Source organism: Garra rufa, chromosome 1, assembly GCF_049309525.1.
Source record: "Garra rufa chromosome 1, GarRuf1.0, whole genome shotgun sequence".
NCBI lineage: Eukaryota > Metazoa > Chordata > Actinopteri > Cypriniformes > Cyprinidae > Garra > Garra rufa.
Window position 1 is genome coordinate 98,745,389 of NC_133361.1, and position 27,975 is coordinate 98,773,363.

The 27,975-nt window shown below is 44.1% G+C and overlaps 1 protein-coding gene and 1 long non-coding RNA gene across 2 annotated transcripts in view; one reads left to right on the forward strand and one right to left on the reverse strand.

Moving 5' to 3' along the window:
• LOC141340600 (uncharacterized) overlaps positions 1-27,975 on the forward strand; it is a 363,155-nt gene that overhangs the window by 326,109 nt on the left and 9,071 nt on the right. The gene's annotated exons all lie outside the window — the stretch shown is intronic.
• Positions 23,699-27,752, reverse strand: LOC141340918 (uncharacterized). The gene is made up of 4 exons (XR_012356603.1): positions 26,353-27,752; positions 25,530-26,274; positions 25,379-25,455; positions 23,699-25,053 (listed from the first exon to the last, which is right to left on the reverse strand). It is a non-coding gene; the product is annotated as an uncharacterized lncRNA (long non-coding RNA).

The following is a 27,975-nucleotide window of genomic DNA, read 5'->3' on the forward strand; positions in this document are numbered from 1 at the left end:
GTCCGTTCTTTGGAGGGTCTCAGAAAGGGGGGGAGATGATCCCGCAGATTTCCCTCTTCCTGTGTCAGCGAATTCTTAGTCATGTGTTTGGTGAAGGTGACAAATCTCCATTTGTTTTAATGGGTCTCTCAGCACAAATAGCTAGTTGTTCATTTGATAGGATTATCTTTTATTGCTGCTTCGTTTCCTGGGCGATCAGCAGACGGAGGTTTGGCGTAGACAAAGTGGCACCCAGTGGCTTTGCGCCGTTTTGGCAAATGGTTCAGATAAGAGAATCTTTGAACTTCCTTGGAGTATGGAGATTTGATTCGTTACTTGTTGTTTTGCGTAACTAAAATCCTACATAATCCCCCTCTTGGCTGGCGATGTTCCTGGTGCAAACATCGGCAGACACTGGAACAAGAAGGCAGAGAGAGAGAGAGAGAGAGAGAGGGAGCAAGGCACTCACAAAACACAAACAACATCTCCATCACTCGCTGAACTCTGGTGCAGGGCTGTAGCTATTGACTGGTAGGGTCACGGTTATTTCAAAACGGTATATGGGATCGTTGGCGAAGGCAGTGTGAATGGGGCGTTTTTCTTTGGTCAGTTTTAATAGTCAGTGGATCGACGGGGCGGCATGGGCGTGATCTCAATTAGATTCGTCGCGTTCTCGGGCTCGAGTTCGGATTCTGGTGTGGGTTTTTCGCGGCGAAAAATGCGTGGGACGCCGGAGGTACATTTATTGAGAGACTCTTGGACCGCGCTTACTCGTTTGTGGAGGAGGAAGGCGAGGGTTAGAGTTACAGCGTATCCGACGATGGTTGAGATGCACAATGCCGTGTCGGCGGCGGACCAAGACCGAATAATTGGGGGACCGGCGGGTGGAAGGCGAGCGATGGCTTCCAAAGCCGTGTTAACGGGAGTTAAATCAATTAGTTGCAATCCTTCTACCTTGATCCTTTCCTCCAACTCAGGATCGAGGTCAAAGGAATGCTGTTTGAAGAAGGGCGAAATTTCGAGCTCAGCTTTATATTCCTCTTCGGGGAGGTGGTATAGTGCCAGGTCATCGATGTGGAGAATTGAGCCTTTAGGAACCTTGACCCAGAGGGTTTGGTTCGGCAACGTAATATGGGTAGCCGTGTCGTGCTGGTCATACGTCAGGGTAGCTGTACGCACTGAAGTACTGACCAGCCACTGGTTCCCAACAATTTCGGCTTGGGTCTCCTCCACCTGAGACCGTGGCATAGCTTCCGCGGAACAACTGGTATCGGGTCGGATGGATTCGAGGCCGCAAATGCCTTCGGTGTTATCCCGGACAAAGGGTTTACTTGGACATAGATAATGAATATCTTTGGTAAGCGTACACATTTTGAGGTTAGGGGCCAGATACAACTGTTCGTTATTATCGTGGTAGGCTACGACCTCGGGAGTGTGTATTTTGACATAGGTATCCCTTTGCCAAAAGCCCACGTTCACGACGTCCTTTAACCGGTAGATGTTATTGGAGTCAATGATGGGTAAACTGAGGAGAAAGGCTATGTCTCCTGCATCGGGGTCGACATACAATGGGATGGCGCTGCCCAGGGAGTAGGCGAGATGGGCTTGAAGGGGATTAGCGGGACCAGTGGTCGAGGCGGCTAGTATGTCTTGGACTAGGCTTAGGGGTATTAGGTAGGGAGGAATTCTGCCCATGGCTAAACTGTCAATTGAGGAGCTTATCTCTCTTAACATGTCAGTCATGAGATTGGTTAACAATTGAATTTGAGCTAGGTCGTCTTGCATGACCGAAAACAGCTTATTGAGGGCATGGATTGTTTGGTTGAGCAGAGTGCTGTGGGTGTTCAAGACTGTAATGGTGCCGTTCAGTGATTTTCCGAAAGTTTGTAGGGCCAAGCTTTGGACTAGAAGCTGGTGCCGGATGTCGGGTATTTCGGCTTGGATCTCACCCACATGTCGTCTGACTGTGGCCAGGTTTACCGCATTGGCGGTAGTCATGCCGATGTTAAACAGAGTTCCCACAGCAGCGGCAGCTCCTAACAGGGCGCCCAAAAACCGTTTGGAGCGCCGGTTGTACCCGCTTAACTCAGCTTGGGTTACGGTCATTTTTTGTAACTGGCGCAGCATGTGTGTCACATCTGCTTGTGCGTGGGCGAAGGCTTCCCGAGTCCAACGGGTGCCTGCCCACGTGGTCTTAGGAGATGGGAGGGTGTAGTGTGCTCGGAAAACGTCGCGGGGGTTGAATCGGACGTACACCTTTTGGGTGTAGGTTTTGCAATTAGTGATCAATAATCCCGGTTGTTCGCGGAGTACGATCCCTGACGCTGGTCCGAGCGTGGCGACTTCTGGTTGGGGTACGACCCCGACTACGCAGAGCAACAGGACGGCGAGTCTGAACATCTTCCTGGTAACAGAGAACACAAAAGGGGACAGTTAGCTATGAGGACCATGGGTGGCGGAGCCGCCTTTATTGTTAACCGAGATTTGTGACAATAGTTTGCTCATAATTTGGCGCACAGTGTCAGTTCCACCTTCAGAATCTAGGCTCAAAGGAAAAATGGGTTAAGTTTTGGTGGGGCCTAGAGGAAAAGGAAATCGGAAAAAGGGAAAAGGGGAAAACAACACACAAAGACGTTAAGCGAGGTTAGACGTCAGGGATGATCGTCTCCTCGCAGAGAGGCAGTGAGGACAGGTGTAGGTGGTTTGTGGTGTGTTTGTGAAGGGGGTTGTGTGTGTTTTCCTAGGGGGATAAAACAAAACAAAAACATACAAGCAAAACATAACAACTTGTGTTAGCGTGAGATGTGGTCTGGGCTTGGTCTGTGTCAGTTGGTTTGGTCTTCCCCCTCTTCTGATCTGTTGGAGCCCCAATGTTTCTTGATCTGGTTTCGATGTACCCATCGAAGTACTGGTTCGTTGCGGCCTTGCCTGATTCTGATTCGGTAGGCAACGGGCGAGAGCTTGTCTACGATCTGGTGGGGTCCAGTCCAGTGAGGTAGGAATTTCTTTGACAGACGATAGGGCCCGCTTTGCCGTGGCTGGGCAAAGCGGTAGTACCACACTTTGTCCCCAACATTGAATTCCTGATGTGAGGCCTTTTGGTCGTAATAGGCTTTACGACCTTCTGCGCTTCTTTGGAGTTGTTGTTGAGCGAACGAGAAGGTCGTTCTCAGGTGTTGGTGCAGTTCTTCAAGGTACTGGTGAGTGGTGTATGCGGTGGCGAGGTTTGTATCTCCGGGTTGGTACAGCAGGTGTAATGGGAGTGTCATTTGTCGCCCCGTCATCATTTCAAATGGCGGTACACCGGTGGACTTGTGTGGGGTGGCTCTGGCAGCCATCAGTACCAGGGGCAACTTAATGTCCCAATCCTTTTGGTTGGCTGCTACATACCTTTTCAGCATGCTGACCACCGTGCGATGAACCCTCTCAACTTGCCCTGAAGATTTTGGATGGTGGCTTATATGTAGCTTAGCTTGTATCCCGAGCAGTTTCCATACTTCCTGCATTATTTCAGCTGTGAAGTGGGTTCCTCGGTCAGAGTTGATCCTCAGAGGTAGCCCGAACCTTGAAAAGACGTGGTTCATCAGCAGGCAGGCAGTGGTTTCTGCGGTGTCATTAGGGGCGGGGAGGCACTCCACCCACTTGGTGAACTCGCAAACCACGGAGAGGAAGTATTTGTTACCTCGGGTTGACCGCGGCAGAGGTCCCACCCAGTCTATCTGAAGGTCTGACCAAGGGAAGGTGACTCCTTTCCGTTGTAGTGGTGCTCGGTGATTTGAGTTTGCTGGTTGGAACTGGCAGCAAACGAGGCATCCCTTCACATAATCTGCAATGTCTTGCTGCATTCCAGGCCAGTATGCCACCTGTTTCAGCGTATCGTAGGTGGCCTTTGCTCCGTGGTGTCCAGCACATGGGGCATCGTGAGCATGTGCGAGCATAATCCCCCTTTGGCACTGAGGGACCACAAGCTGAGGCGCAGTGAGTGGCTCAGGGACGTATGTGAGGAGACCGTCGCGTAGATGCAGCATGTGCTTGATGGAATGGAGGGTGCAGAGGTCGGAAGACCGTGCTAGGTCGGAAGGAGAGATAGGGTGGTTTGTTGGATCGGAGATATGAGACATAATAGTCTGCAGTATTGGGTCTGAGGCTTGGAGGGTGAGTAGGTCACTTGGACTGAACTGCGGGGACAGTTCGACATGGGTGGAGGCGGGGTTGTGGTTGGCATTGGCCTGTTGGCGGCGGGTAATAGCGGAGACAGCGGGGTAGGGTGAAAGGGGGGGTGGGGTCCACGCTTCTCCATGCAGTGCACCTGTTTTAGCTAGTGCATCAGTTTGATCATTAAGGTCTTTGTCTTGGCCTGGTTGTCGTGAGTGGCCTCGGACCTTCTTCCAATACACGGTTATATCATGGTTTAGGATGATGGCCTCGCATGCTTGGAATAGCTCTTGATGCTTGACAGGTTTGTTGTTGGCAGTCTTGTATCCATTTTGCTTCCATCCCGCCAGGTGGCATGTGAAGCTCAGGCGAGCGTAGTTTGAGTCAGTGCAGATGAGGAGTTCTTTGATGTTGTGGGATGCAGCCAGCTGCAGCGTGATGAGGATGGCTGCCACTTCTGCATATTGAGAGGAATGCGGGCCTAGTTTGAAGTGTTGTGGTTGGCAGGGGTTGTTGTTGAGCCAGACCACGCCAGCGCCCGCTTTCAAGGTTCCTTGGTTGTTGTAGGAGCAACCGTCGACATAAGCAGTGGGCATGCCTTCGCACACATTCATCAAAGTATTTGTGGTTTGTAAGCAGTGGTTGCGCTGGTTCGTTGGGCTCTGTGATTGTGCATTGTGTATCGCTGGAGCAATTCTGGCAAGCTGCAAGTCCATTACCCAAAGCTGATTTGTGGTTTTGGGCATATCGTGCCTCGACATCGCGTCCTTGAAGCGTCATCAGCCAGGTGGCTATGCGTGCGTTTGTTACCACGCCATCTCGGATTCGTTGGCTGTTGAGGAAAGTCACGGGTTGGTGACAGGTTTCTATGATGACTTTCTGGGCTCCGATGTAGTTAGAGAAGCGTTGAATGGCCCAGACGGTGCACAACAGAGCTTTCTCACAGTCTGAATATTTGCATTCAGGTGGTAACAGTGTTTTACTGGCGTAGGCGACCACTCGCTTGTCTTTGTCATGTAGCTGATATAGGCCTGCGCTGAGGCAATGTTTGGAAAAACCTGCTTCCAGATGGAATTCTTTTCCTGGGTCTGGGTAGGCTAAACAGGGAGCAGAGCACAGACGTTGTTTAAGCTCGCTCATCGCTTTGTCCTGGTCTTCCGTCCAAATGAAGGGTTCATCTTTCTTGAGGAGAGATGTGAGTGGTCGTGCAATGTCAGAATAATTTTCAATGAATTGTCTCGAATAGTTGCAGACTCCCAGGAAGCTTCGCAGCTCAGTGATATTAGTGGGGGGTTTTATGGTTTGGATTGCTTGAGTGCGGCTGGATTGCGGTTCGATTCCTTCTCGTCCAACAAGGAGGCCGACATAGTTCACTTTGGTTTTGCACCATTGGCCTTTGTGGAGTGCAATTTTGGCACCTGCTGTAGTCAGCTGATTTAGGACGTGGTCGATTTCCTTTAGATGGTCTGCCGCGTTGGTGTTCTGCAAGAGCACATCATCAACATAGATTATGTTGCCTCTGGCTCTTGCATCAGGGCAGGCTTTGTTTAGAAAGATGTTGAATTCAGCTGGTGAGTTGGCATAGCCGAAGGGACACCGCGTGAAGGTATATTGTCGGTTGCCACAATTGAATGCCAGCTTATGTTGGTCGTCTGGATGTACGGGAATGGTCCAAAATCCGGAGGCAACGTCCATAGTGGATAGGATCGTGGAGCCTTTGATTTTGGGTATTTCTTGGTCCAGTTGCGTCATGGGCCATCGTGACAGGGGTACCTGTTTGTTCAGTTTACGATAGTCAATAGTAGGCCGCCATTTGCCGTTAGGCTTGAGAACTGGCCAAATAGGTGCAGAGTATGTGCTGTTGCAGGGGCGGATGATTCCCTTTTCCAGCATGGAGTCGATGATTTCCTGTACCGACTCATATGATGCGATAGGAATTTTGTACTGGCACACATATGTGGGTGGTGCACTTGGGTTTGTCGGAATGCGCACGGTGTGGATGTTGGTTAGGCCACAGTCCAGAGAGTACTTAGCAAAGGAGTCTTTGTATTTATGTAGGACTTCTTTGAGTCCCTGGCGCTCAGCGTCGCAGTGGAGGGCGTCTGCTTCCTCCAAGATCTGTTGGATCTGTGCGTTGAACCCGGGGTAGGGTTCATCTGTGGGTTGTGTGTTTAAAGAGTTCTGAGCCATGAGGGTCACTTGTTCTGCTTGTGCTGTCAGAGGTTGGGAGGAGACAGCGTAGACTGCCAGGTGTGTGTCATCGGTCAGCTCTGAACGACAGACGCTTTCTTTGGATACAGGCAGCACAGATGTGATGGAGATAGTTCCATGCGGTTTAGTGAAGACTACGGCATCGTCCTCTTCGTCTGTCAGCAGCTGGGCTGGTATGGGGCCTATGATAGGTACTGTTAGCTCAAAGTCATGGAATTCTTGGCTGATGAGCCATCCCACGTGGCTGGCTTTAGAGAGTTTGATGTCTTGAGCCGTGCAGTTGTTGACCAAGACGTATACGGAGCGGGATGACACTTCCATGAGGGGCGTGGCTTCCAGGGTCAGACCTAGCCTTAGGTAGGTCCTGGAAGGATGGAAGAAACCTAGTTTGCTGTTGAGAGCTTGTCCTGGTCGCATGTTCAGGCGGACGCTGGCGCTCTTTCTGTAGGCAGGTATGGTGACTTCCTGTTCGTTAATCATGGCACAGGCGTCCGGCACTGTCTGACCAGATTGAAGGTTTTGTAGGTTGACAGTGGGGTTCAGTTGGTGTGACGCCGGGGCCCAGATGATGTCATTCACCGTGTCGATGCAGGCGTTGAGTCTGACAATGATGTCGGCTCCAATATATATTTCGTGAGGCAGATCAGGGATTACCAGGAAGTAGTGGCTTAGCAGCCGGTTGTTCCACTGTATGTCTGCTGCACAGATTATTTTGGAGGTAGCCATTGTTGTTGATTCGGGACTGAGAGGGAAGCTTAGAACCATCGTAGACGATGGTCGGTGTCTGTGGTTTGACACTGCGGTGCTTGTGGGTTTACTGACTGTAACGGGAGGGGCTTGCGGACCTGTGTCCACATCTTCAGGTGTTTAAAGTCAATTAGAGGTTCAAAGCGATTTAGCAGGTCTTTCCCGATGAGAAGTGGGTAGGTGTTTAGTGGTGAAATGTAAACTGGGTGGATGAGATCCATTGGTCCTACAGTTAGCTGGATCGGGGCCACGTGTTTGAGTTGCAGGCCCGTGTGTGAGTATGCTTGGAGGTTTAGTTCACGCCTTTGGAGCTTGAGGGTGCTGTTTGCTCTCCTGTTTCTCTCTTGGATTTCTTCCAGGAGTTCAGTTGACATTAGAGTGATGTCTGCTCCTGTGTCCAAGAGGGCTTCCACTTTGATGTGGCGTTCGATGATGATGGAGAGGTAGAACTTTTTAGCTATACCCTTCTCGATGAGGTCGCCCAGAAGTTGAGGCACTGGAGTGTGGGATGAAATGGGTAGACTATGGAAACTGGTTTGGGTTTCTTCAGAGGCATGGCAGACAACCAGAACGGCACTTTCGGCACTGTGGTGGTATCGTCAGCAGGTGGTGATGGGCAGCTGCTAACATCCCCCGTGCTAGGTGTTAGGTCGGTGTCAACCGCTGGAGCGGGGTGTTCAGGGTGACTTCCCTGTTCACCTGTGGTTGAGATAGTTGCAACATTTTGAGGGTGAGGTGCATGGGTGCTTTGGTCTGAGGTTTGTTGTGTCAGGTGGGTGCTGTCTTGTTGTTCTGCCGCTAGTCAGGCCGAATCTGGTTTTTCTTTCTTTTCCCATTTCCGATCCTGCTCTCTGCTCTGGAAGAACTCTTTCATCATCATTTTTAACAGCTCTTGAGAGTCAAGGCTAGTTGATGTCTTTTGCTCTTGTACAGTTTCTGTTTGGGTTCTGTCAGTATGGAATCTCGGTGGGTTTTTCCGACGGTTTCTTGGGCTGGTGGCTCCAGAGCGTGACTGTCGTGTCCCGTTGGACCCTCTGTTAGAGTCCCAAGATCCTCTGCCTGAGTGTTGCGAGTTCCATGATTTTTCCCATCGACTTTCCTGCTGCCTTGGCTGGTTCCGTGATCTCTCCCAGCGTTGTCCAGTTGATGACTGTCCCTCCCAGCGGTCGTTTTTTTGTTTTGGTCGGGTGCCACTGTGGAGGTCCCGTTCTTTGTTAAGTGAGGATGACTTCCATTCTTTGGGTCGTGGCTTGACGCTGTCTTGGGGACCGGCGCCCTCCAGTGCCATCCCTTGACTTTGCGTGTTGATGTCAAGAATTGCGGCAGGTTTGGAGCCCTTTTCTGAAGCCATCTTTTGCTTGGCGTAGGCTTTGTGTGCCAAGTCTCGCAGTTGCTGAGATGTCATTGTTCGTGGGCATGCTAGGACGCCAAGGTGGTGGCTTACCCCAGGATGGAGATTTCTGAGGAAGAGAGTTCTGAAATTCTGGTCCTCTTCCATGCCGGGCTCATTGCGAGCTCCGAAGTATGATTGTAAGCTTGGGGCATTTCGTGACGACCCTGCTTGGTCTCCAGGGCGGCCACCAGTCCTTGCTCTGATTCGGGGTCTGCGAACTCTTTGATGAGGGCTTGGCGGAGCAGATGGAAATCAGTCTTTGTGTGTGAAGGCTGTCGGTCCAAAAAGCTCCGTACCTCAGGGCTCGAAGTCGATCGCAGAAGATAAAGTCTGTCTTTGTCCGTAACATTGGGTCTCATTTCTAGATGAAATTCTTTTTTTTTTTTTGTTATCAAATATTTATTAAGGAAAACAACAAAATATCACAAAGCATTTCAAACAGCCAACAGGAATGATCCATATACATGTATATCAAATACATATAGACAACCCTGTATTAATAGAAAACAAGTAAATTAAAAGGGGAAAAAAAAAATAAAAAATAATAATAATAATAATAAAATAAAGGGGGGGGGGGGTACCCACATACATACACTTAAGGGGATTTGCTCATATTCAGGAACTCCAACTAAACCAATTTAAAATACAGGTAAAGAGAAGAGATCATCTCAACCAGGTTTTCAGTGACTCCGCAACAGTGTGCCAACTACAAAGGGTCTTTTCATTTGCACCATTTACTCGAGCAGTAGACAGTTCTAAAAAAATTACATCCAAAAATGTAAGAATCCAGCATTTAACAGAATAAGAGGATGAGGGGGTTTCCATCTTAATGCAATCATCTTTTTGGCAGCTGTGAGGCCAGCTAGTAATATGCGCTTGTTCTGATTGTTAATATTCAATATTGTTAATTTATTCAATAATAAAACCGGGACAGTTACAGGTACAGTTGTGGAAACCAGATCAGACATTCTTGATGCAACCATAGACCAAAATTGTGCAACAGGTGGACACTCCCACATCATGTGTAGAAAAGTACCTGGAACCTTCAAAGTGCACAAGGTGCAGTTTGGGTCAGTTAACCTCTTCATTAGATGAAGTTTACGGGGAGTTAAATACGTTCGATGTACAAAATTAAAATGTATCTGTTGGTGGTCAGGATTACGAGAAGCCTCCTTTATATTTACCCAAACATCCTCCCAATTGAAATCTAAATCTAAGTTGGGGCAATCATGTCTCCACAGTCTTTCTAGTGGCAGTTTAGCATAAGAAGCTTCCAAAATAAAAGTATATAATGTAGACACTAAACCGCTATTATTTCTTTGAGCAATGAATAGTTTATACAAAGGATGTACAATTAAAGGTTGTTGCCAAGGTACGCCATATGCTTTGAGGGCCGATCTAAGCTGAAGATAAAAGAAAAAAGAAGAAGCTGGCAAATTGAATCGTTTTGAAATGTCTTGAAAGGAGCAAAGTCCAGATTCGGTATAAATGTCTTTTAGATAATGAATTCCACTCCTACTCCATTGCGAGGAAGGAATGGGTCTACCACCAATAGTCAGACTTTTATTATTGAATATGGGAGACTGTGTATGCCACCTACAGGAGATCTTGCATACAGATTCCACCATCCTCCAAGTCTGAATAAGATGAGAAACTATGGGACCAAAACGTAGACGACATTGCTTATCTGACACATTGGAAAAAAGGACGTTTTCCAAATTCCATGGGTGGACTAAATTTTCTTCTATCTTACGCCAAGAAACAGATGTGTGAGGGTTAAACCATACAAGCAAAGGCCGAAGCACAAACGACCAAAAATAAAACTTACAATTAGGTACAGTTAAGCCCCCGTGTGCCTTCCTCCTCTGCAATGTAGACAACTTTAAACGAGGCCTTTTTTTATTCCAAATGAATTGGGAAATTTTACTGTGGATTTTGTTCCAGAAATTGACAGGAGGAGAGAGAGGTATCATAGAACTAAAAAAATTAAGCCGAGGTAAAATATTCATTTTAACTATAGAAATTCGGGCCTGCAAAGAATTGGGCAGGTTAATCCACCTGTCCAAATCTCTCATGATGTCCTTGCTCACGTCAGAAAAATTGTGTGTCACAATTTGGTTCAAGGAGGGAAAAATTTGTATCCCAAGATACTTAAAGTGCTGAACAACAGAAATATCAGGTGGATAATCCAACAGTTTAGCAGACTCATTTAAAGGTAAAAGGGCAGATTTGGACCAGTTAACCTTAAAACCAGATAAATGACCATACTCTTCACAAATAGACAGCAGGCTTGAAATAGACTCTATTGGTTTTTCCATAAAAACCAAAACATCATCAGCATACAATGCTACATGATGCAAAGTATTGTGAACAGAAATAGGCTTTATCTCAGTTGACTGTCGAATCATCTGGGCAAGAGGTTCAAGGGAGAGAGCAAATAGAGCCGGGCTTAAGGGGCACCCCTGTCGCGAAGACCTAGTGATAGAAAATGGTGAGGAGAGCAACTGCCCTGTAAGTACTAATGCAGTTGGATTAGAATAAAGAATTTTAATCATATTTATAAACCCTTTACCAATTTCTAGATGAAATTCTAAGTCTTTCAAGTAGGCGTGGACGTCTTGAAAACCTTGAGCACTCGGGGAAAACTTGCTTATGTTTCGAGCCAGCTTGTCGAGGTCTTTTAGGTCCAGTCCGTGCGATGCTTGCAGGCTGGCCCGTGGAAGTTCTCGTAGCTTGGGTGTGAGGTAGGTCTCTTCGGAGGGAGCTGGTGAGGGTTTTGAAGTTGCTCCCTCCCCCTTTTGTTCACGTGAGGTTCCAGGGACGGGGGACCCGGGCCTGCTTGGTAGGGGTGAGGCCGGGGCCCGTCGGGTCCTGGTTGGCTCAAGACGCAGCTCATAAGCGTGTTTGAGTTCATCTCTGACACTTTCAGCTTCTTCTTTTATGTCGTCCAGCTGTTGAGTGAGGTAACTTAGTTCAGTCCTTGCCTCGTTCAAATGAGTTTCGAGGGCTTTAATTCTGCTGTTCTTGTCTTTGAAGTCCAGTTGTGCCTTTTCTAGTAGTTGTTCGGCGTACCGGAGCTTATCGCTGACTTCCGTGTAGGCTGCCTTTGCATGTTCCATTTCTTGGGCGGTGGTCGCCAGAGTTTCTTTCAGTTTGTTGATCTCCTCAGTAGTTCTGGGGTTCGTTCCGTCGGACCATTCCTGATGGTCTTGAGCCTCCAGTTCAAGCTGTCCGATGCGTTGTTGTGCGCTTTTCAGCTCCTGCTGGAGATGGGCGGTTTGCCTGTCACTCAGTTTGAGGGAAGCGATGAGGGTGTGACTCAAGGAACCGGTGATCTTGGCTAGCTCTTTGTGTCCATAGCTTTGGCTGGGATCATTCTCCATGATGCCTGTTATGTTGTTGTCCAGTTGGTCTTGTGTCTGATGTTTGACAGCTTCGGCGGCTTTGGGTAAGAGGCTGTCCGTCATGGCGCTTAGCCAGATTTCCAAGTCCTCCCAGTGGCCAACAGGGTCTGTGGTGCGAGACATGTTTTGATGCCGCGAGGGGAGACCAAACCGCTGACTGACACAGACCTGAAGGAGAAAGAACAAACAAAAAAAACAAAACAAAAAGAGAAACAAACAGACAAAACTGGAACAGGGGTGTGAGTGTAGTGATGTCAGATGTCAAGTCAAGTCACCTTTATTTATATAGCGCCTTTTACAATACAGATTGTGTCAAAGCAACTGCACAGTATTTAAACAGCACAATAGTGTGTAAGTAACGCATTATTGTAACAATCAATTTTCAGTTAAAGGCAGTTCATCAATGAATTCAGTGATATCATCGTCAGTTCAGTTCAAATAGTATACGTTATCGCTGGAAAATGTCCCCAACTAAGCAAGCCAGAGGCGACAGCGGCAAGGAACCAAAACTCCACAGGTGACAGAAATGGAGAAAAAAAACCTTGGGAGAAACCAGGCTCAGTCGGGGGACCAGTTCTCCTCTGGCCAGACCAAACAACAGTTTGTACCAATGTCTGATTGTAGAGAACTCATCAGGATCCTGTGGTGTAGTGCCAATGGCCGTCAAGGTTGGCGAGGTCTTTATTGATGATCCGCCTTGGAGCTCATCTGGTTGACATCCACGGCTATTGAAGTCATCTCTAGGTGGTGATCCACGATCTAAGCTGGGTACGGACTGGATCCGGGGGACTGGAGTGACCATCTGATCCAGATACAGGCTGGATCTGGTGGCTACGGTGACCTCGGAATAAGAATGAAACAGACTAATATTAGCGTAGATGCCATTCTTTTTACGATGCAACGAGTGCATCAGGTGTTATGGGAGGTGTTTTCGGTTCCGGTTGACCTAATTAATGCAGCCTAACAATCCTTTAACGGATTTGAATTATAGAAATGTGTTAATGATTTTATGTGTAAGCCAGGTTAAAGAGATGTGTCTTTAATCTAGATTTAAACTGACAGAGTGTGTCTGCCTCCCGAACAGTGTTAGGTAGATTGTTCCAGAGTTTAGGCGCTAGATAAGAAAATGATCTGCCGCCGGCAGTTGATTTTGATATTCTAGGTATTATCAAATTGCCAGAATTTTGAGAACGCAGCGGACGTGAAGGACTATAATACGATAGGAGCTCGTTCAAGTACTGAGGAGCTAAACCATTGAGGGCTTTATAAGTAATTAGCAAGATTTTAAAATCTATACGATGTTTAATAGGGAGCCAATGCAGTGCTGACAGAACCGGGCTAATATGGTCATACTTTCTGGTTCTAGTAAGAACTCTAGCTGCTGCATTTTGGACCAGCTGGAGTTTGTTTATTAAGCGTGCAGAACAACCACCCAATAAAGCATTACAATAATCTATCCTTGAGGTCATGAACGCATGAATTAATGTTTCAGCATTTGACATTGATAGCATAGGTCGTAATTTCGATATATTTTTAAGATGGAAAAATGCGGTTTTGCAGATGCTAGAAATGTGGCTCTCAAAGGAGAGATTGCTATCGAATAGGACGCCTAGGTTCCTAACTGATGATGACGAATTTACAGAGCAGCCATCTAGTATTAGACTGTGTTTTAGGTCATTACTTGTGGAGGTTTTAGGTCCAATAATTAATACCTCTGTTTTTTCAGAATTTAACAGTAAGAAGTTATTCGCCATCCAGTTTTTAATATCAGCTATGCATTCTGTTAGTTTTTCGAATGGATATGTTTTGCCGGGCTGCGAAGAAATATAGAGCTGAGTATCATCAGCGTAACAATGAAAGCTAACACCATGTTTCCTGATGATATCTCCCAAGGGTAACATGTAAAGCGTAAAAAGTAATGGCCCTAGCACTGAGCCTTGAGGTACTCCATACTGCACTTGCGATCTAAATGATACCTCTTCATTTATTGCCACAAACTGATGACGGTCAGACAAGTACGATTTGAACCATGCCAGTGCACTACCACTAATGCCTACATAATTTTCAAGTCTATTTAAAAGAATGTTGTGGTCAATAGTATCAAATGCGGCACTAAGATCCAGTAGCACTAATAGAGAGATGCAACCACGATCGCTTGACAATAGCAGGTCATTTGTTACTCTAATTAGAGCAGTCTCAGTACTATGATATGGTCTAAAACCTGACTGGAAATCCTCGCAGATACCATTTTTCTCTAAGAAGGAGCATAATTGTGAGGATACTACCTTTTCTAGTATCTTTGACAGAAAAGGGAGATTCGAAATTGGTCTGTAGTTAATTAATTCATAGGGGTCAAGTTGTGGTTTTTTAATGAGTGGCTTAATAACAGCTATTTTGAAGGTTTTGGGGACATATCCTAATGATAGTGACGAATTAATAATATTCAGAAGAGGATCTATGACTTCTGGAAGTACCTCCTTTAGTAGCTTAGATGGAATAGGGTCTAACATACATGTTGTGGGTTTAGATGATTTAACAAGTTTATACAATTCCTCCTCTCCTATAATAGAGAATGAATGGAATTGTTCCTCAGGAGATCTACAACGCACTATCTGATGCGATACTGTAGCGGGCGGCTGTATGGTTACAATTTTATCTCTAATAGTGTCTATCTTGGAGGTAAAGTACGTCATAAAGTCATTACTGCTGTGCTTTTGGGAAATGTCTAAACCTGTTGCTGCAATATTTTTAGTTAATTTAACCACAGTATTGAACAAATACCTAGGGTTATGTTTGTTTTCTTCTAAGAGAGATGAAAAGTAATCCGATCTGGCAGTTTTTAATGCTTTCCTATAAGATAAATTACATTCACGCCAAGCAGTACGAAAAACCTCTAGTTTTGTTTTCCTCCAGCTGTGTTCCATTTTTCGTGCTTTTCTCTTTAGGGCGCGGGTATGATCGTTATACCACGGTGTTACACTGTTTTTCTTAATCTTTTTTAGGCGCACTGGAGCAACTGTATCTAAAGTGCTAGAAAAGAGAGAGTCCATAGTTTCTATTACATCATCAAGTTTTTCTGAGCTATTGGATATGCTGAGGAATTCAGATAAGTCAGGAAGATTACTTACAAAGCAGTCTTTTGTAGTAGAAGTGATGGTTCTACCGTATTTGTAGCAAGGAATTGAATTAACAGTTTTAGCTATCTGGATTATACAAGAGACTAGATAATGATCTGAGATATCGTCGCTTTGCTGCAGAATTTCAACGCCATTAACATCAATTCCATGTGACAGTATTAAATCTAGAGTATGATTTCGGCAATGAGTAGGACCTGACACGTGTTGTCTAACCCCAATCGAGTTCAAAATATCTATAAATGCTGTTCCTAATGCATCTTTTTCATTATCAACATGGATGTTAAAATCACCCACTATTAAGACTTTATCTGCGGCCAGCACTAATTCGGATAGAAAATCAGCAAATTCTTTAATAAAGTCTGTATGGTGCCCTGGTGGCCTGTATACAGTAGCTAACACAAACGTCACAGGGGATTTATCATTGGTACTTGTTTCTCTGGATAATGCTATATGAAGCACCATAACTTCAAACGAGTTATAATTGAAGCCCGTTCTCTGAGAGACATTGAGAATACTGCTATAAATAGTAGAAACACCTCCTCCTTTACCTTTTAGACGCGGTTCATGTTTATAACAGTAATCTTGGGGGGTGGACTCGTTTAAAATAATGTAATCGTCTGGTTTTAGCCAGGTTTCTGTCAAACAGAGCACATCTAGGTTATGATCAGTGATCATATCATTTACAAAAAGTGCTTTCGTAGAAAGGGACCTGATATTCAATAAGCCAAGCTTTATCAATTGTTTCTCTGTATTATATATATTTTTTATTTGTTGAACATCAATTAAATTGTTAGTCTTGATTTGATTCAGGCGTTTTTTGTGTTTTCTAGCTCGGGGAACAGACACAGTCTCTATAGAGTGATATCTAGGTGAAAGGGTCTCTATGTGCTGAGAATTAACTGATTTCTGTGACGTGAGGCGGCTAGCAGATGGTCGGTTTAGCCAGTCTGTCTGCTTCCTGACCTGGGCCCCAGTGAGTCAAGTGCAAACTCTAAGACTATGTGCCATATTTCTAGATAGAAGAGATGCTCCACATCCGGAGGGATGAAGACCATCTCTTTTCAACAGGTCAGGTCTGCCCCAAAAGCTTGTCCAATTGTCTATGAAACCTATGTTATTTTGCGGGCACCACTTTGACATCCAGCCATGGAGTGACCACAGTCTACTGTGAATCTCGTCACCACGATAAGCCGGGAGGGGACCAGAGCATATTACAGTGTCTGACATCGTACTTGCAAGTTCACACACCTCTTTAACATTATTTTTAGTGATCTCCGACTGGCGAAGTCGAACATCATTAGCGCCGACGTGAATAACAATCTTACTGAATTTACGTTTAGCATTAGCCAGCACTTTTAAATTTGCCAAGATGTCAGGCGCTCTGGCTCCCGGTAAACATTGGACTATGGTGGCTGGTGTCTCTATTTTCACGTTCCGTACAATAGAATCGCCAATTACTAGAGCACTTTCATCAGGTTTCTCAGTGGGTGCTTCACTGAGTGGGGAGAACCTGTTTGATGTTCTGATCGGAACGGAAGAGCGGTGTTTTGACCCGCGACTATGCCGCCTCACAGTCACCCAATTGCCCTGCTGCATGGGTGTTGTTACCGGAACCGAACAATGTACAGGGCTTTCTGAGCTAGTCACATCCAAAACCGTATCTAAGGCCCTCACATTCTTACTATCCTCCATTAAAGTTTGGATGCGTGACTCTAGTTCTGAAATCTTCTCTGTCAGCCTGCATTTATCACATGTATAAGGCTCACTGCTGACAGAGATAGATAAGCTATACATGTGGCAAGCAGTGCAGACTACAATTGTAGGAGAAGAAGCCATTACTCACCGTGATTGTAGAATGATTTCAACTTACCAATGTTGTTAGAGTTCCTGAAGAACAGATCAGGGGGAGAAAAAACGGAACGGAACCGGCTAAAAGAGTACTAACGATATTAAACACGAGAAAAAATAAATAAAAACGTGAATGGAACGCAGATGGCAAGTTAACCGGCCAGCGCAATGCTAAAAATAGTAAACAAGAGTTAAAAGCGTGAATGGAGTGCGAGCGGCAAATTAACCGGCTATGGAATGCTAACGTGCTGCACTCGTGATTATAGAGTAAGGCGAACAATCAAATTAGTCAGATTAGTTTGATGGATAAGACCAGAAATTAAATTAAGCTATATCTATCAATTTAAAACGGCAGAATTAACAATAAGATAGAGAATCCAGTAGAAAATCCAGTAGAAAAACGAAGCTGCAGAGAGCTAACGTTACAAACAAACAGACCACACTGCAGCAAGGCAAACAGGAAGCAGGGAAACAGCGAAACAGCGACACCCACAGGACCAAGATGTAAGTGGTGTCAGGTGTAAGTGGGGTCTGGGCGCGTGGTATGGAGGTGAGCGTGTTTCTCCCGACAGGTGGTTCGCTGGTGTGTGTAGCCTCCAGCTAGTGTCGCTTTGACGGAGGGTGTTGTAACTGAAAAAGAGAAAAGAAACAGGAAAGAACAAACAGCGGGGCCGGCGTGGTTGGCTGCTTCTCCTTTTCCTAAGACAAGAGAGAGAGAGGAGACAACACAAAAAAACAAAAAAAACAAACTGTGCACTTAGGGAAAGGCAGGAGGAGGAGAGAGATATTGGGGCTTCGCCACGCCTGGACTATGACTGCTATTGCAGCTGCCTCCGGGGGAGGAAGCGTACGATAACAATGACAGTGTCGGCCTTGCAGCTGGTAGAAGTGACACTGTACACCAAACAGAGAGTTTCTGCTGACGGCTTCACGACCGGTGCCTATCGACCTTTGCTGTGCACAGTGGGGCCTTATCTGTGGTAGTTCAGATGGGGAAGAGAAGGGAGAGTTAAACACGAGTTTAAATGACAACCTCAGGTTGACTGGGTATCGATTAATTGTCTTTTAACAGCCCAAATTCTCTGCTTGCATGATTTTCACAGGCACAATTGAGGAAACAACAGGTCCATCCCAGAGGAGAACGGTTAGAAGGAGAGAGAGAAAGGAGGGAGTGAGGGGAGAGTTATCCAATCAGAGAGTGTGGTTTTGCTCCCGCCCGTCTAGAAATGTGACCGGTCCTACCAGGGAGCTTTGCTTCACCGAATAGATTTATGTTTACATTCAATAGTGATGGTTATAAGACTCGATTGTGTAATACTTGTTAGTGTTTTAATCAGTGGTTGTGATCAATTAATCAGTACAAACAATTGAAGTTAAGGATAAGGAGTGACTATTGATTGAGAAATACTTAGTTCTTGTTTCAAATCAATAAACGACTGTTTCTGTTTTACAATTTTGAAGACCTCATCAAAATCAGTCAAGCCACCGTCATGTTACTGCTCAAATGTGCATCATATGACATATGATATGAGAGTGGAAAAGCAAAAATTAAAATAAAAAAAAAAGTTTTATTAAAAAAAAAAATTATTTTTATTTTATTGTGATTAAACTTAAAAATCAGAAGTGTTATAATTATAATTTAAATCAATTACTTGATTAATTAATTTAAAAACATAACGTAAGCATCAATTTCAGAATTAAAGATCAATAATCTTAAAATTAGGAATTCAAGTTGAACAATCACAGTCCAAAATTTAAAGTTCAAGATGTAAGATTTAAAAGAAAAGAAGGAAACATAACAAGAAATTAATTTTACATAAGTTTTCCACTTGGAGATGACAGGTGGTGACCAAACCTTAATAATGTCTCATTAACTTGATTACTAATGATCAACATCAAATCAAATCAAAGAAATGTACTGTAGCAAGGAGATGTTGTTATTTATTAGTATTGATCAAAGTAACCAAATTAATCAGCTTTAACCTGGTATTTGATTGCAAAGCTCTCCGCTTGGGGTATTTGGACAAATACGCACACAGCAGGGAATGGAGCTTTAAAGTCAAATACATGCAAATAGACAAGCCACAAACTATAATGTAATTTCGAGATTCTATAATAATATAGTAATGATAATGATTCTGATGGCTGGTTACAGTCGCATCAAGAAGGGACTTAAATTTAAAATGAAATCGTCAGTATTCCTGTCAGATGGGGAGAGCAAAGACCAAAGGGAATCACTGTGCAGCGATATGAAGTTATGAAACTTTGAGAAGTGAGAGCCAGACAGTTAGACAGAACGTTCAGCAGCTTGAGATTAAGTCACTCAGAAAGCGTCACACACACTGCTTCAACTGTTACGGATCCAAAACAATCGCTATGTGCTAACTGCTATTCCTCAAAGCTAATGACTGTTACATCGGCTTGAATTATCTTTAGCTAGCTTAGCTGTTTACAATGTGCAAGGGCGAACTGCGCCTGCGCACCGAGACTTTACCCGGAAAAGGTTTGTTAGGACTTCCGGGCCGTTTCTATGGCTGCGGAGATACAGTCAGCATGAAGTTCAGCAGTTTTAAATACCATGCATGAAATGGCAGCGCATTTCGGATTTTCACAACAAATAAGCACTATTTAGATTCTCATCTTATGGCACTGGATCATCTCAGCTCATTAGAGTGAGGCACATTTATCCACAGCTTTACTGCGAAAAAATACACAAATTGTGTGCTGTTTTAAACAACACACAGCACATGTGGCCTGAACCACTTAATTCTATTTGATTAAGGTTTCACAGTACTCCCATAGAACTGACGCTTGTGTGCTCGCTTTACGCGGCGCGTCTCAAGTTTACTAGTTTTAAGCAAATATTTGGTAAGAGAACGTTAGTTAGCTATTCTAGCGATCTTAAACGTGGGAGGTGTGTAACGTTAGCCTAGTTGAAAACAACAGTGGAACACGCACCGCGTTGCCAGGCTACAGAGCTCTATTTAACAGGAAAACAAGGGATTCGCTTGCTTTTCTATTCTTTTGTCTCGGCGGACAATTTCTAAACGTTTAATCTGTAGTTTAAATTCTTTAGAAGACAACTCGAGGCACACTTTTCACTCAATCCAAACTGTAGCCACAATAAAACTTGTTAACACAATAACTGTTTCACTATCTGGTCTATTTCTTTCCGGATAAAAATAGCACAAATACATACAGAATGACTTGAATTTTATATCACAAAGTACAATTTGCCAGCATTAATCCTCCACCATTTATGTAGAAATTAACTCAAATTTAATGTTGATTCGGATATAGAATCGAATCTAAACTTCAGGGAAATCAATTTAGAATTAATAGTTTATATTTCCTGACCGGTCGTCCACCGAATCGGTCAAATCAATACACTTTATCAATTCCAAAGTCTATTCACGCTCATTTTGGCAGGAGCGTAAATAAACTTAAATATTAATTTGGGAAACTAAAGCCAGGTAGCTTGATCTAGGCAAAATAGTACTTTGTGAACACAAAAGGCAAGACAATTCTCTCAATGAAAACAATGATTTATTGAAAACTACACTAGGATTACAAAGCTAAACTACTCAAAACACGAACACACACACACACACACATTCACACGCACACTCATACAGTTTCAGAGATGGGATTTTATGAGTTTTGAGAAAACCCAAGACTTGTTATGTTACCGTTACTAGCTTCTCAAATCACAACCTCAGAAAGTCATCAAGCAGAGATCTAACTTAAGCAAAACGCACCAGATTTCAACAAGAAATGGGAGACCTTGTTTACTTGCTCTTGGCCGGAATGGGGATTCCGTCCGGGCTGGAGGCTCGTCTCAGCGGATGACTTGGTTGGTTGCTTGCTAGTCGGTCTTTCGGGATGACGTCTTTGGGAATTCCTCAGGATGAGGGTTGGACAACCGGAGTTGCTCTCAGAGTTCGATTGGCGCCTGGGTTGCGAGGCGCGTAGGCTCTGAAGGTTCAAATCGAGATGCGAAAGTCTTTTGCAGTTTCTTGTGAGTTCTGGAGGGCAAGAATGCCTTGTAGTTGGAACGAGCAGGCGATCTTCGGCAGAGAAAGTTTAGAGTCTTTCAGGATGTTTCCAGGGCTCTTCTCGCTCAGTTCGGTCAGTTCAAGTCAGCACTTCAAGCACAATTCAAGCCCGCGTTTCAAGCACAATTCAAGCCAATGTTCTGGTTCGGGCCATTAGGTTTTAAGGGGTCTGTTAGACACGACCCTGGGTCTTGAAGACCAATAGCGTTGCCACGGGAGGCGGGGTCATGTTTGATGCAATTCCTTCTGGCATGTGACTTATTAGGACACAGATTTACCTTCAATTTGGTTATCGATTATCATAAACTACTGTAATGCATACAATATGAAATTCTCATTCACTCAGACAACCTGCATTTGTCATGATCGTTCAAACATAGGAATATAAGGTTACACATGGAATACATACTTAATACTGGGTTAATTAAGGCACACAAGGCATAGTAAAGTACACGATTACACGGCACACATTGAACATAAAGGAAGGAGGGTATCCTATCCCTTTGCATAGTAAGTTCGATTGATTGGAATAGCGTTCTTGGTTTCTTTTTTTTCTGTATCATATTTGTTAGCAGGTAACGCACGTAGCGGGGGTTCAGTTTCATGATGTGTGAAGGGAATTCTGAGGGGGGGTTTCACAGCAGGAAGGCTATCCTGTGATCCATAATTTTTCTTAACTTAATTTGTTAACTCAAGTCACAAGTGGACAAACGGTCCGTTCTTTGGAGGGTCTCAGAAAGGGGGGGAGATGATCCCGCAGATTTCCCTCGTCCTGTGTCAGCGAATTCTTAGTCATGTGTTCGGTGAAGGTGACAAATCTCCATTTGTTTTAATGGGTCTCTCAGCACAAATAGCTAGTTGTTCATTTGATAGGATTATCTTTTATTGCTGCTTCGTTTCCTGGGCGATCAGCAGACGGAGGTTTGGCGTAGACAAAGTGGCACCCAGTGGCTTCGCGCCGTTTTGGCAAATGGTTCAGATAAGAGAATCTTTGAACTTCCTTGGAGTATGGAGATTTGATTCGTTACTTGTTGTTTTGCGTAACTAAAATCCTACACACGCCAAACACAGAAGCTAATCCAGAGCAATGCTTCCCTCACCACAGTAATGCTAACTCAACCTCACTCATAAAAAACTGCTAAAATTATTTATAAACACTGGGCTGGTGGATTTTTATAACAGAGATAACTTTAAGTTGCATGTAATCACCTCACCTCGAATTAATTGTAAGCTGCCAGGATGTCTACAAATGGGCTCTATGCACGGAGCCACGTGACGTATTTCCGAAAGAATTTTAGAGTGCACACCTTTTTCCGGTCCTGCTGAAGCTTGCCTGTGTTCTTCCTTTGCATTTGGCAATTGTTACAACTACTTCAGTTATCTTGTTTTTCATTGTGTTTAACTTTAAATTGTATACACGTGTGTGTGTGTGTGTGTGTGTGTGTGTGTGTGTGTGTGTGTGTGTGTGTGTGTGTGTACAAGATTACATCCAAGAGGACTAAGTTTTCCTTCCAAAAGAGAGAGGACAGCACAGCTAGCTACCACTGCTGTGTACCACAATGCACAGCATCGTCAAGGTGTAACTCTGTTTTAAGTTTGCACACCTTTCCGAAAGATGGTGAGTTACAGAAGAAGTGGTAATTAATATACGACGAGACTGCTTCAAGATCACAGTTCATACAAGAGTCTGCAGTCGTCATTTTTCACCTGCTGATCTGATCGAGCACACTACACCAGGCGGACGCAGACTTCTGAAGAAGGGGGCTGTTCCGGTCCTGTTTGAGTGGAACAGCTACTCTCTGCCTGCCACTCGTCCTAGTGTTTGGGACCGGACCGAGGGACCAAACACCCCTGATCTCCCTGATGATGAGGAGCCAGTGATGGAGGTTGACTGCCATGACCACGATTACTGCTACACCACTGAGCCAGCAGCAGTGGATCTAGCCCTGGGCGAGGCTCAGAGTTCACATCGAGCGAATCATTCGGAGGGTGAAGGAACACAAACTGTTCAGTACAGTCATTCCCCTTTCGCTCACTGGTAGCATCAATCAGTTTTTTGCTGTTGCCTGCATTTTGGTCAACAACCAAAATGAGCCGCTTGTTTAAGCCTGGGCCACTAAATCCTAATTTGCCATTGTAAATAGATTGTTACAGTTCTATGTTGTTTGTGTCATTTTTCGTAGTAAAAAGAATTGTCACCATAATCATTTGTAAATAGTAAATTTCATAATCAAACATCTTGTGTATAGTTATGTAAAAAATCTAACAACATGAATACATTTGTAAATCATCATCTTATGTGTTTTAAGTTATTGAGTAAGCAATTTGTCTTGTAAAACTATATTTTATAAATAACATTCACATATTATCTTTTTAGGTTACCTCTTTATTTATTTGTTAAAACAAAGTCACATCAGTATTTCAATGTATATAGACCGACAGACATGAAGACATGTTAAACCCAAGCATCATTAAAAAAACCTTTGAACATACTGCTATACTGTGTCATCACAATCATCACACAGATACAGCTCAAGAGATTGTGTTATTTAAAGAAATGTAAAGTTAATCATGTGAATGTATCAGTATATCAGTATGTTTGTTGTTGAGTGTATGTGTGATTGTATGTATAAATGGAAACCCAAGTAACAAATTACATCATTAACATATTAACAAGGTAGAACTCTGAACTAAAATAACAATGTTGTAAAACAGGATTAAATCAGGTCAGAACCAGAGGTAATGAGTACATAACTAAAACCAACCAGAACTATGACAGAAAAATTACAATTTTACCCTAGTTCAAAGACAAGAACTTGGGTAGGTAAATGTAAAAGAAAAACAAATCGCACCTCAGCTTAATACTGTCTAACACAACATCATCTCTGTAGATCCGCTACACAAACATATCATCAATGGCACACACAACAAAGGCGCACCACTGCATGCCGGTGATTAGGAGTTGCCCCTGGACCTGCCAATAGTAAGCATGGCTATGCTTTAGCTGGTGTTTGCCATGCTCCATTGTGAGGTATCTGCAGTCTACGTAGCTCTGCACATTGGGACACTTAACTTCAACAAGACCAAAGCAAGGTCTCTCCAGGCTATCATACACAGACCCATCCGGTGAGGCTCCGAGCCAGGGAGCGTCGGGGCGAATAACTAGTCCACATTTAGTCAAGTTCAGATTTTTCAAAGTTGCATAGTCCTTTAATGCTCCAGTCTCCATGTCCAGCCCTCTCTTCATTTGTTGTGTCTGTCTTACACCCCGGATAATCCTTTCTGCCAGGTTTTCCGCTGTTCGCCCATCTCTCACATGGCATACTGGGAAGCGGTCACTCTCTCCTTTCTCAAGACATGCCACTCAGGTGCTGCACTCTGGCCTCTTGTTGATGCTTCGATGAGGTGAGACTGTGGCCAGGTTACACCCAGTGATGAGAGGTGCAGCTGTTCCTGGCTAGTTGGCACAAGGTGGCAAACTGCAGGTGGTATGTGGCAGTCTTCTGGTGGCAGTTGAGGAAAGGGAGGGGCATCTGTATGTGTAATGATACCACCAGGTGTTGGTAGAGGATGGTGGTAGGACAAGATGCTCCCAGCCTGCACTTTCCCAAAGACAGAGTCAACAAGTGGTTTGTCATCAGAGATGTTCATGTGACAGATCAGTGGCAAATTGTGTGGGTCAAATCCAGCATAATGAGCTTGAGGGTTAAGTGTTGAAGGGACAGGCAAATCACCACTGTAGGCCTTCTATACAGGGTGGGCCATTTATATGGATATACCTTAATAAAATGGGAATGGTTGGCGATATTAACGTCCTGTTTGTGGCACATTAGTATATGTGAGGGGGCAAACTTTTCAAGATGGGTGGTGACCATGGTGGCCATTTTAAAAGTTTGGCCATCTTGGATCCAACTTTTGTTTTTTCAAAAGGAAGAGGGTCATGTGACACATCAGACTTATTGGGAATTTCACAAGAAAAACAATGGTGTGCTTGGTTTTAACGTATCTTGAAAAGTTTGCCCCCTCACATATACTAATGTGCCACAAACAGGACGTCAATATCACCAACCATTCCCATTTTATCAAGGTGTATCCATATAAATGGCCCACCCTGTAGTGTTGACCTAAAAGACAGCAAAAAGAAAACTGTTTTTAAAATGCAGTAATGTTTGTATTGACAATTAGGTATTTTGGTGGAGAAGATCCAGCTTTATACTGTAAAAATAACTGAAGATCTCACTAATAACCTGCTACAATTTGTTATGGTGCCATAAAATGTAGTTGTAATAACTTTAATTTGTCAAAAATTCATAGTAACATTTTTCTAAGTTAGATAATTTAAGTAAAGTCTATCTATTTATCCTCTGTTGAAATCTCAGTCAAGTTTACAATACTGTACCTATTTCCAAATTCTAAACACAGATTCTACATTCTAAGTAAAAATAATACCTTATCCCGCTTGTTGAACTTGTCCCTGGCCTGGCCTTCACCACAACCATGGTATCTACAGGCCCAGGCTTCACTCCCTAGGAAAAGAATGACAAGTTATTAGGACAAGCACTAAATAAAAACAAACGTTACACATGTGACAAAAACAAACCATGGATCGCTGTTTATGCCACTTCTGCTCGGTTTCAGTGCAGGAAAGGACCGTTGGCACAACTGACATCCCGCTTTCGGAGTAATGTGCTGTTTGATAGAGCAGAGCCACTAAATGGTTGCAGACTGCCTGGCCGGCTGCACAGGTGCAGGAGCTCCGTACCAGCGCAACTGGCACAGAATCTCGCAGTGTCACCTAAAGTGCAAAAAGAAAAGATGTTAATAGGTTTAAAAGGTAAAAGTATATGCAGCCCTTTAATGTAGAACAGACACGATAGAAGATAGCTGAATAGGATAGCTAGGAATTCAGCTGTGATATGAAAACTCTGTCTTTGAATTTAAATATAGTACTAAAGGAACATCAAAAACACTATGCTGGATCCAATCAAGGTCTCCTGTCTTTCAAACAAGGTGTTATAACAAAGTTATGGTACCTTCAACAGATCCGGCTACAACAGAGTCATACTCAGCTACCCTGTAACAGCATTACCACTGTTTCAGCAAAAAAATCTTACTGTATTTTGAGGTTGGCTCCCATGCAAGTAAAACATGTTTTAAATAACGCTATTAGCCGCTGGTGGATAGCTAGTACAAATATAAATCTTCAAACACTTCTGCTAAGGCTAAAAAAAATAAAATAACTTCTACTAAGGCTAGTTAGCATTAGCAACTTACCTTCATAATTACAGATGTAAGAGGAAACGTAAAATTTAAATCCCCTTTCCATCTTATTCTGTGGGGTAGAGCTGAACAACAAGACAATTCGCCTTACATAATTGATTGTTACTTTTGGTAACTCCAGTAAGCACCGGGTGAACTCCAACCTCTCAGCCATTTCACTCAGCTTCGCCGATGACTCCAACAACCGGAAGTAGGACTGCGGTCTGATGTGGAATGCGGAAGTGGAGCGTGCATATAGCCTATTGAAGTCATCTCCAGGTGGTGATCCATGATCTAAGCTGGGTACGGACTGGATCCGGGGGACTGCAGTGACCATCTGATCCGGATACAGGCTGGGTCTGGTGGCTACGGTGACCTCGGAATAAGAATGAAACAGACTAATATTAGCGTAGATGCCATTCTTTTTACGATGCAACGAGTGGAACAGATGTTATGGGAGGTGTTTTCGGTTCCGGTGACCTAATTAATGCAGCCTAACAATCCTTTAACGGATTTGAGTTATAGGAATGTGTTAATGTTTTTATGTGTAAGCCAAGTTAAAGAGATGTGTCTTTAATCTAGATTTAAACTGACAGATTGTGTCTGCCTCCCGAACAGTGTTAGGTAGCCTAACTTCATCTAGTGCTGATCCCCTTAGGTGGGAAAGGAAAAAATCTACCTGATCCTCAGTACTCAGCCCCCTCACTCTTATAACCCTCTCAAGTTCCTCAATGAACTCGTCAACATTTTGGCAGTCTTTACCCGGATTCCCACTGAAAGGTACAATTTGTCTCTCTCTTGGTATATACACATACTGTAGGATCTAGTATGGACATTAGACATGTTAGAAAGAGCTGACATTACTTGATCATGTCTACGTCCCAACTCCAGGATCTGGGACTGAAGCTGTGAGATGGGGTTACCTCCCTCAGTGTCCATTTCTGCTGCTGCAGCATCTGCACCTTGAATGTTCTCCGCCATTGTGGCTGCACCGTCCATATCCTCAGCATCCATGACTTTGAGCTGTAGTCACAGAAAGTCTCAGTTCTCGAAGAGTCAGTTCAAAATGCACTGTCCTTCTCGATGCCCTCACACCCAATGGTCCTGCCGCTCTTCTCTGTCAGGATGTCACTGATGCAGGTCCTTCTAGCACTCAGTTACCTTTCGCCACTACCGTTGTTTGCACCCTTCTACCTTTGCACTATTGTGACAAAAATAAATTAACCCTGAACAAAACAGAATCCCACTTCTGACGCCAAAATAGATGTGGCCGGCTGGGCGTCCTTTTAATATGTTAAATAAAAAGACACAGTCAAACCATCTAAAAAAAGAGGATTCTTTTATTCCTGACTGGGCCTCAAAGGAGACTCAGCATTAATGTTTTGTTCAGGAAAAGGTTTGTCGGACTGCGAATAAAATAGCAAGTAATAATAAATAAAAAATGTTCTTCAGAAAATGAATGTCCAATCAAAAAACCCAAATCACAAGCCCCACTTGACTTGAACTGGTGCAAACAATGTCATCAACCTTTTGAAGGCTGTACAAAACAACGGCAGTGGCCTGTATGTGGCTGATAAAACAAACAAAAAGAAAAAGAAAACACAGTCTGATTATACATGAAATATTTGTACATCTTGTCACCTAAACACCACCCATGTTATACATATATTCACATTTTAACCTCTTTTAAGCATATTAATCAGCAAACAGACTAAAGATAACAGTATACTCTTTAAACAGTATACAGGTGAACACACTTTGGGAGAATAAACAAAACTCACTGCTAT